Below are 10534 nucleotides of genomic sequence, written 5' to 3'. Positions count from 1 at the left end.
TCCTTTAATACTGATTGAGTAACCTTTATAACACTGACGAAATACGGAGTACCTCATACTCCTTATAACTCTAAAGAAGTACGGAGTAACTCCTAAACACTTACTGGATAACTCATATAACACTCACGCGGTCACGCCTCACGAGATGACTTCTATAATGACTAGTCACATGGTGTAGCCAATCACATAATACTGTATAAGAATCTGTGTACGGTGTACCCCATGATAATTTCTAATTTCTTGTTTTATTTCCATCTTTACGGAGTATTTACTTTCAAGATTCGAAGAGGTAAAGTAGAAAATCATAAAATAAAATAAAATATTTAGATTTACTAATTAGAGAGGAGTACTACAACAACTACTGCTTTTATACATTGTACTGCAAATCTGTAATCGGATTCCTCGTTGTTTAATGGTTTTTAACGTACGAATGAAATTATTTTTGTAAAGAATGCATCCTTATTGGGAAATTGCGAGAATGTGGTCCTACCATCTGACGATTTTTGTCCTATTTTTGTGATAATTTGCCTTTTCGGATTTTATTTACTTCTTTCAGAAATTTTATGATTTGCGAGTATTAGCCTTTATCTAACCGATAAACCTAGTTTTCTTTGTTTAGTACTCATAAGTGATAAGTCATAACAAGTTTAGCTTTGTTATGTTTATTTATTTACTCGTATTTTATACGTCTCCAAGTAAATAACTTCTTTTATTTTTTTGGAGGAAATATTTATAATTACCATTAATTAGAGATTAATAATATGTCGATTCATATTTACTAAGCTGAACTGAACTGACAAAACAAAATATAGCTTAAATGAATATTTTATCAGTGAAGAAAATTAGGAATTGAACCGAAATTAAGCTGAAGTGAACAGACCCTTACTCCGTACAAAATTTTGGAGTACTTTTTATGATTAGGGGGTGTTTTTAAAGTTTGATCATGAAAATAGTACAGATTACTTTATAAAATAATTATGAAATGATTTCTCAAAACAATACATAAATAGTTATGTTATGAATCGAATGAAGTATAATAGAGTACTCATATACGAAGTACAGTATTAAATTTGTAAATAATCTTGAGCGTATGTAATTTACATTCCATAAATAATATAGCTATCTTTTTTTTTTCCAAATTAGCACAGTACAAAAGTTAATACGTGTAGTTTTTTTTATTTTTTATTTTTTGACAACTACTGTATAAGTTAATACTCTTAATAGTATAGTAATAATACTAGTAGTTGTTTAATAAAATTAAAAAACAAATGAAGGGTTGAAAATTAATTATGGAGCAGCTTCAAACCATAGTTTATCTTATGGCCGGTTTTGCAAGTTGTTACATTACTTACATACACATACCTAAAAATAAGATCAAATTGTGATTAAAAATGATAAATAAAATTACATCGGTCAATTTTATTTTATTTTATTTTTTTTGAGGGAAAAATTACATCGGTCAAATAAGCCGGTGTATTTTATTTTTCTAAAACTCACTACTCCTATAACTCAAAATAAGATCAAATTGTGATAAAAAAAAAGGGGATAATATCATAATACAAAATAGCGGCGATGTCATGTCATGCATGATGCACAACTCCAATATCCGAAATTCCAAACCATTTCCTTGTTTAGTACAGTACTTCACTACTTCGTATAAGGAAAAACTTACCACTAATTCTGTTGTCTATCGTCAATTCGTCATACACCAAATATCGTTGGTGCACTATACTTTATTCCAGATTAAAGATTCTATGTACGAACAAGCTAAGCTAGAAGGAAAGTTAGCTACATACTTAGGGTCTGTTCAATTCAGCTTAATTTAAGATCAGTTTAGTTCAATTTAGCTCAAATCAGTTCAGTTTAGTTTAGTTCAGTTCAGTTTCTAATTTTTTTCTTTCATAAATATTCATTTCAGTTCAGCTCCAATAAATTCAATTCAGTTCAGTTGAGTTTAGCTCATTTCAGTAAATGTGAACATGCCCTTTATAATGTAACGTACGGAGTAATATATATTATGTTATAACTACTTATTAAGGGGTTGTCAGCTACTACATTACATAGATATGTACTTATTTCGTGCACTACTATAATCTAGTGTAAAATTATGTGAGCTGAGATTGAGGTGATAGAGTAGTGACATCGCTCCCACTTTGTATCCCTGAAGTCTACGGATCAAAATTCATGGGTTCATTTGAGGAATTTTCCTTATCTCCCCCCAGATGAATCCCTTTTTTTTACCATAAAGTAATACGGAGGAATAAATAAATAAATCTAGTGCAGCATTATATGTGCATGAAATTGCATGCAACTACCAGAAGAATTAAATCAAAGACCAGCATTTGATGAAAAAGGAAAAGAGTTTCATCTACTGTATTAATAAACACAAGAATTTAAGATAGATCACATCTGATCATAAGATGCTATTTCTAATTTTCTATACAATAACCCTAGCTAGCTAATTTTATTTTAGAGGGGTTAGCTAGAATAAACTAAGGTAAGTTATCATTTGTTTAAATTGGCCAATTCTGATGAGGGATGACTATGTTGCGTCGTTTATATAAAAACAAAACACGAAAATTAAAGATTTTTATTTAATTAGATGTCTACTTCTCCTTATTATGTGAGTAATAACTGTTAGAAATAGATATCTCATAAAGGGATAAAGGGAGTACTGAATTTAGAAATTAAAAACAAATGCAAAAAGATGTGGTCCTAATTATTTCTAAATGTGGCTTTCGTATAAATAAACTAGTACTAAATCACCATAATCTAGGAACTTCATCACATCGAGAAGTGATAGATCATAGCTGGAGTTTATTTTATGACCAATTAGCCTCCGACTCCTGGTCCAAATTTTTAAACAATACTCTAAAGTACCCAATTAATTTAATTAACTTTTAATTAGTTTTATAATATGAGTCATTCTGCATTGTCATTTATCTCATTGTACTAATATTAGATTCCATCCACTAACAATGATTATATTACCAAATATCGTACTACTTCTTAAATCCTCCCTCAAATTCAAACTATTATTAGTAGTACTAAGGCTTTATTTGTAGTCGTTTTATGTTTTTCAAATTTAGATTTTCGAGTATTTTGGAAACTAAAGTCAAATACGAAATATGTTTTCTTATTTATTTTTAAGATGATAAGATACACTTAAAAAATTCATTACATCTTTCTTCAACAAAAAATTAAAATAACAATTAGGTACATCTCCAATCTCTCAATATGTGACTAAGGCCCTATTCTTTTGCGCGGTATTTTCTACTATACTCTACTTTGTTAATATTTATTATACTGAACTGATTATATCTAAATTTATAAGAATTGAAATAAGTAAAAATAAGAAAAATGTAAAAAACATCATAAAAATATATTGGATAAACTAAGATTAACGAAACAAAATCTTACATTTAGTCTATTTTTATTTTCATTGTTATTTAGGGAGTACAAGAAACAGTAATGATCACGCTATATCATTTTCACACACTGAACCATGATTTTAGTGGAAATTAATTTAAAAGTTGAAAGGGATAAGATAATTAATAATTGACCTGACAAACTAATAAGTCTAGGGCATAATCTTCGTTATCCATTGGTGGATTTCCTAGTTTAAAATAAAATAATGACCGTTTGCACATGAAGTTACTCGTCTTTTGGCAACACAACTGCCTGCTGGAGATTTGGAGACTATTTTCTAATTAATTACAGAAATAATAATAGTACTTCGTACTAATTAAAGTATGGATCTTTATAATGTTCTTTCCTCTAAAGAGAATGCTCCAATATTATTTGTTTCTCAGGGGAATTAAATCTGAGTTAAATAGTCTCAATTTCGGTGAGTCATTTTAGAATAATCTTAGATTAAAGTTGGGTTTTATAAAGATAACTAGTCATTGGCTCGGGCGATGTTTCGGGTCATTATCTTTGTATTTTTGATAAAAACTAAATTTAAAAGGTTAGTGACTTAGTGTTTAACAATCTTTATAAGTGAATAAAAATATAATAATATGTAAAAGTTATGGAGTATTTTGTATCTGGTTCAGGTGGTTTTGGTTTTGGTGGTTTTTGGGGCCGACGCGGTTGCGGGAAAGAAAGGGGGAGGGTTCAGGTGGGTTGGGGCTGGTGGTGGGTTCAGGGAGGGAAGTGGTGAGTTGGGGGAAGGTGGTGGTGGCGCGGGGGTGGTGGCTGGGGGTAGTTTTAGTTTTTTTTTGTTTTTTTTTTAATTTCTCTTTTTTTTTTTAAAACAAATAAAATGCTGATACGTGTTACTGTGGGACACACTTAACAAAATTTTTGGATGGAAACCGTTAAATGGTGGTAATACCAATTTTTAGTAAGGGTCTGTTCACATTTACTAAAGTGAGCTGAATTGAACTGAATTGAGCTGAAATGAGTATTTTATGAGAGAGAGAAATTAGGAGCTGAACTGAACTGAACTGAACTAATTAGAGCTGAACTGAACTGAAGTGAATTGATTGGAGCTGAACTGAACTGAAATTAAGTAAATGTGAACAAGCCCTAAGTTTGTCTGGTGTTAAAATCCATTTTTTTTTGGGGGTAGGGGTGTTAGGGCCTGTTCTCTTACGTTGAAATTCAGTTTAGTTCAACTCAGTTCAGTTCAGCTCTAATCAGTTCAGTTCAGTTCAGCTCAGTTCAGTTTAGTTCAGCTCCTAATTTCCTTCTCTTATAAAATATTCATTTCAGTTCAGTTCAGCTAAGTTCAGTTCACACTACAAGAAATAAGCCTATTTCCGATGGCTTAAATCCATCGGAAATTCCTCAAAAACCGTCGGAAATCTGATTTCCGATGGTTTTCCATCGGAAAATGGTTGTCGGAAATTCCTTCGTCGGAAATTTCCACTTTTCCGATGGAAAAGCCATCGGAAACCAGTTTTCCGATGGATTTTTATGGCCGTCGGAAAAATTTCAGATTCCGATGGCCTAAATTCCATCGGAAACTTCCGATGGCTATACCGTCGGAATATTCCGATGGTAAGAAAAACCGTCGGAAATTTCCGATGGCCTGGCCATCGGAAATTACAGCAGAAAAATATTAAAAAAAAAAGTTACCCCTCACCCTCCCCGTCCTCCACCACCCTAGACCACCCCTTCAACCACCATCATCCAAACACAAATTGGCAACCAACACACTTGCCGTTAACCATAGCAATAAAAATTTACATTAAATTTAATAATTAGGCTTACAAAAAAAAAAACGAAAAACGCATAAAAAAAATAAAAAAAAAATCAACAACCAGCCACTCACACCACCACCCTCTCCCTTTCACCTGCCACACCACCTCTTCCACAATAACCCTAACCAGCCACACTAACTAACCCATATTGAATCTAACCCACCCCGCCCACCCTCACGCTAATTAAACGCATGTTTACCAACCCTGCGCAACCACCACCACCACCACCACCACAAATTCACGCCCAACAACTCAGAAAATTACAAAAATAATGAAAGCATCATTAGAAGAAAGAAATAAAAAAAAATACCTTTAATTCGACCATATATTCATCCCAAATTACCTTAATAAGGTCATACCTTCGAATTTCACCTCGAATTTGGTTTTTTGAGGCCAAATTCGACCATGAAATTCTGGATCTTGAGTTTTCATGGCCGAATTTGGACTTAAAAACCTTGAATTTGTTTAAAAACTTACAAAAAAAATACGGCAGTGCGACAATTGAAGAATGACATAAGATGCAAGTACAGAATGAGGATGAGAACAAAGGAGGGGAAATTAGAAGAGAACAAAGAGAATAGGAGAGGAGAAGGAGGGGAGATGAGAAGAAGAGAACACCGAGAGGAGAGAGAATAAGAGAGAAGGAGGAGAGAGAATAGAAGAAGGGAAATGAGAAAGAAAGAAAGTATGGGGCGGCTGATATAAGGGGGGCGTATACAATTAGGGTTCTCCACTTTTTTTTTTAATTAAATATATTTCCGATGGTTTATTTCATAAAAGCCATTGGAAATTTCCGATGGCTTTTAAAACCATCGGAAATTTTGTATTTTCCGATGGTTTTAAGCCATCAGAAATTTCCTATGGCTTTTAAAACCATTGGAAATTTCCTATGGCTTTTAAAACCATCGGAAATTTCCTATGGCTTAAGCCATCGGAAAAGCCATCGAAAATACGATTTCCGATTCTTTTTAAGGCCATAGGAAATTTCCAATGGCTTGATCCATCGGATTTTTTTAAAAACCATCGGAAATTTCCGACGGCTTTTAAAACCATCGGAAATTACGTATTTTCCGACGGTTTTAGATGGCCATCGGAAGTAATCCATCGGAAATAGGGCGTTTTCTTGTAGTGTCAGTTCAGTTCAGCTGAGTTCAGTCAATGAGAACAGACCCTTAAAATCAATTTTCGCGTATTTGTGTGGTGTTAAAATCTAAAATTACCTAGGAATAATTAAAAGATTCATTGTAAAGTTTTCCTTGTTCTTCTTCTAAACATTTTTTTTTCTTTTTTTTTCTTTTTCTTTTTTTTAAAAAAAATGTTAGAAAGAAGGAATTCAATTAGCCTTTAATCAGCATGTCTTTTGGTTGAGTATATATAGGTCATACAGTTGAAAGTATAGCCATACAACGAAAGGTAACATAATTACTACAATACTACACCCAATCACCTTTACCTGGCAAGATTTAAAGCTAAAAAAGAAGTAATATAAAAAATTACAACTTTACAAGTGAGTCAAGTTTTGCATCATATATATATTCTTAACATAATCTATATCTATACTTAGTATTTAAAAAAGCAAACAAAAAAAAAACATGTGTCATCATGCTATTACATACACTTCCTTATCTTCTTCTTCAACACAACGTGCCACATGTCGTTTTACATTTTTTATTTTTGATTTTACAATTTTTCTTAACTCTTTCATTAAACACTTCATCTTCATCTCCGCTCTTTAATTCCACCTTTTTAATTTCTCTCTTTGATTTTAGTCCCTCCATCTTCTTTCTATTAAGTCTCATTTCAATTAAAGTCCCACAATTTTTATTTCTTTAATTATGTTTTCATTTACATAATACACTCATAATTATTTATTGGTATTTTCTCACTCATCTCTCAGTGCAATTTTCTATGAACAAGCCGTGCATTGCACGGGCCAGAAGACTAGTTATACTCCATAAGTATTGCATCATGTAATTAATCTTGCTTGGATCATCTCAATCAATAAATATATGCTGTTCAATATGCTTCATATATGGTTTCAATTAGCAAAATCTAATGTATTTTTTGATATATTTTGTTATGGTTTCAATAACCTTTAGCAAAATCTCAATATACCCAATTTTAGTTGTGTATAGACTTAGGGCCTGTTCTCTTACGTTGAAATTCAGTTCAGTTCATCTTAGTTCAGTTCAGTTCAGCTCCTAATTTCCTTCTCTTATAAAATATTCATTTCAGTTCAGCTCAGCTCAGTTCAGTTAAGCTCAGTTCAGCTCAGTTCAGCTCAGTTCAGTTCAATTCAGTTTAGATGAGTTCAGTAAGGGCCTGTTCTCATTGACTGAACTAAACTAAAAAGAACTGAATTGTTTACAAGAGATGGAAATTAGGAACTGATCACTGAACTGAAATTAAGCTGAAGAGAACAGACCCTTGGATCTATAACGTCTACAAATTATCCTTGAAATAACCCATTATTGTTATTATTTAGAGGGGAATTGAAATGATTTTGTTGCACCAAAATTGATTTTGGTGCACCACTATGTGGAGTACACAATTTTCTATGCTCTGGATGTGCCAAAATCAATTAAGGGTGTGCCAAAATCAATTTTCAGGAAAAATCGGTGAATGATAGCTACCCAAAATATGGATATCTTCTTCCTAATTTCTTATATATAGTGCCAAAAGAATATTCCATTTGATGACATATTGACACATGACTAACAGAATATTTTTTTTTTTTTTTTTTTTATTTTTTTTTTTTTTTTTTTGGTGAGGATGACTAACAGAAAATGAGTATTAACATATTAACATCAGACAAACTGCTTGAAAAGCAATGTCGTCTACTTCAATATTCCATCGATTTATTTTAGTTCATTTTTGTTTCGTATTTTGACAATTTATAAACTTTAACCCTTAATAATTATCAATCAATAAATAAAAGTTATAAAAATTTTGATATTTAGAAATACAAAAAGTGTATTGGTAAGTGAATATCTAAATGTCAAAATCGATAATAATAATAATAAAAAAACCCCTTCAAACATGATGAAGATTCTTCAACAATTATCCCTCGGAGTAAAAAATCGTCAAGTACTAAGCTGGACAAGGTTTGCGTGTTAAAGAAATGGAGTTGTGCTCTTAGTTATTACCTTGAATCCCTAATGTGTTTGAGTCCCAAAAATCATGCTTAAGTAATTCATCAATTTTATTGGATCGGAGTCAATTAGAATGGTTATTGGTTACAACTTACAATACTCAAGAATTGATCTTCTACTCTGATTTTACTTTGATTATTGCTTGATTATATTTATTTCTCTCCATAGTTGTTGTGTATAATTTGAGACAGCTTTATCCTACTAAAACCAAGCATGGCATTAATAAAAGACTATTAAAAATTCTTGACTAAAATTGTAGCTTAAGATGGATCTAGAAGTCGGTCTGCCTACTAATTGACATTTAAGCATCTCCCTACCATAATCTTGTAAACCAAATCTTAATATTATAATTTTTCTATACCCTACGCCTTACTAAAAAAATATTAAGTTTCTTCAATTCCTTACTATTTCCATATTATTAAACATGATTATATTCTCAACTCTCAAATTCTAAGATGTCTTAAATTCCTTAAATCAAATTGTGACGTGCATAAGTACATTATTTAACAAATAGATACACCGAACTTTCCGCCATGCTTCTCTTTAATTATAAATCTGTTGTTTAATGATTAAGTTGCTAGATTGACGGTTGATAGGATAAGAGTTGGGTGATGAAGTTAAAGCATGCAAAGACTAAGGCCCCGTTCTTTAGAGCTGCTCTGCTCTGCTTTGCTCTGCTGAAATCTGCTCTGCTTTGCTCTGCTCTGCTGAAATCTGCTCTGCTCTGCTCTGCTCTGCCCTGCTCTGCTTAAAATTAATACTTAATATTGAATTATTATAATAATAATGTATATTTAATAATAATAATAAATAATTAATACTTAATAGTAATAATTAATATTTAATAATAATAATAAATAAATAATATTTATTAATAATAATAAATATTTAATAATAATAATATATAATTAATATTTGATAATAATAATATATAATTAATATTTGATAATAATAATATATAAATAATATTTAATAATAATAATAAATATTTAATAATAATAATATATAATAAATATTTAATAATAATAATATATAAATAATATTTAATAATAATAAATATTTAATAATAATAAATATTTAATAATAATAATATATAATTAATATTTAATAATAATAATAATATATAATTAATATTTAATAATAATAATATATAATTAATATTTAATAATAATAATATATAATATTTAATAATAATAATATAATTAAATATTAATATTTAATAATAATAATAATTAATATTTAATAATAATAATATAATTATATTTAATAATATAAATATTATTAATAATAATTAATATTTAATAATAAAATTTAATGATTATAATAATAGTAGTAGTAGTAGTAGTAGTAGTATTAGTAGTAGTAGTAGTAATAATAATAATAATTGTAGTAGTAATAATAATAATAATAATAATAATAATAATAATAATAATAATAATAATAGTAATAAGAATAGTAATAATAATAATAATAATAATTGTAGTAATAATAATAATAATAATAATTGTAATAATAATAATAATAATAGTAATAATAATATTAGTAATAATAATAATATTAGTAATAATAATAATATTAATATTAATGAAATCTGCTCTGCTTGGCTCTGCTTTGCTCTGCTCTGCTCTGCTTCAATCTGCTCTGCTGAAATCTGCTCTGCTCTGCTCTGCTCTGCTCTGCTCTGCTGAAATCTGCTCTGCCCAGAAGCTCAAAAGAACAGGGCCTAACATGATTTATTTGATGAATAGTGAGTCAAAAATCTGTAATCCAATGCTGTACCGGTGTGGATGGTAGATAGCTTAGTTAATTGAGTTTCATTTGCTTCCATTTGATCACCGTGTTCATTGATACTTTGTTATATATAGCAAGACAACAATTACTTTATAGCTTATATGATCAAATTTCGTCTACTATAATTCACTACCTTCATACTAAATTTAAATAAATTTTGATATTTTTTAACCCAAATAATTCAGATTCAACAACAAAAAGAAATAGTTATAGTGGATCACGTTAGATTAAAAATAAGAGTATGTCTTTGATAAACAATCAAGTCATACCTCTTCAATAAGAATTTATTTACCACTCATCTCTAAACTACCAAGTTTAAAGTAAACAACCTAACCCATATAAACACAACTAATTAATAGTTTTCTCACTATTATCTAACCAATT

This window comes from Chenopodium album, chromosome 25 (genome assembly GCF_948465745.1).
Source record: "Chenopodium album chromosome 25, dcCheAlbu1.1, whole genome shotgun sequence".
Taxonomy (NCBI): Eukaryota; Viridiplantae; Streptophyta; class Magnoliopsida; order Caryophyllales; family Amaranthaceae; genus Chenopodium; species Chenopodium album.
The sequence above is the reverse complement of the archived record's forward strand: the minus strand, read 5'-3'. Positions refer to the sequence as shown.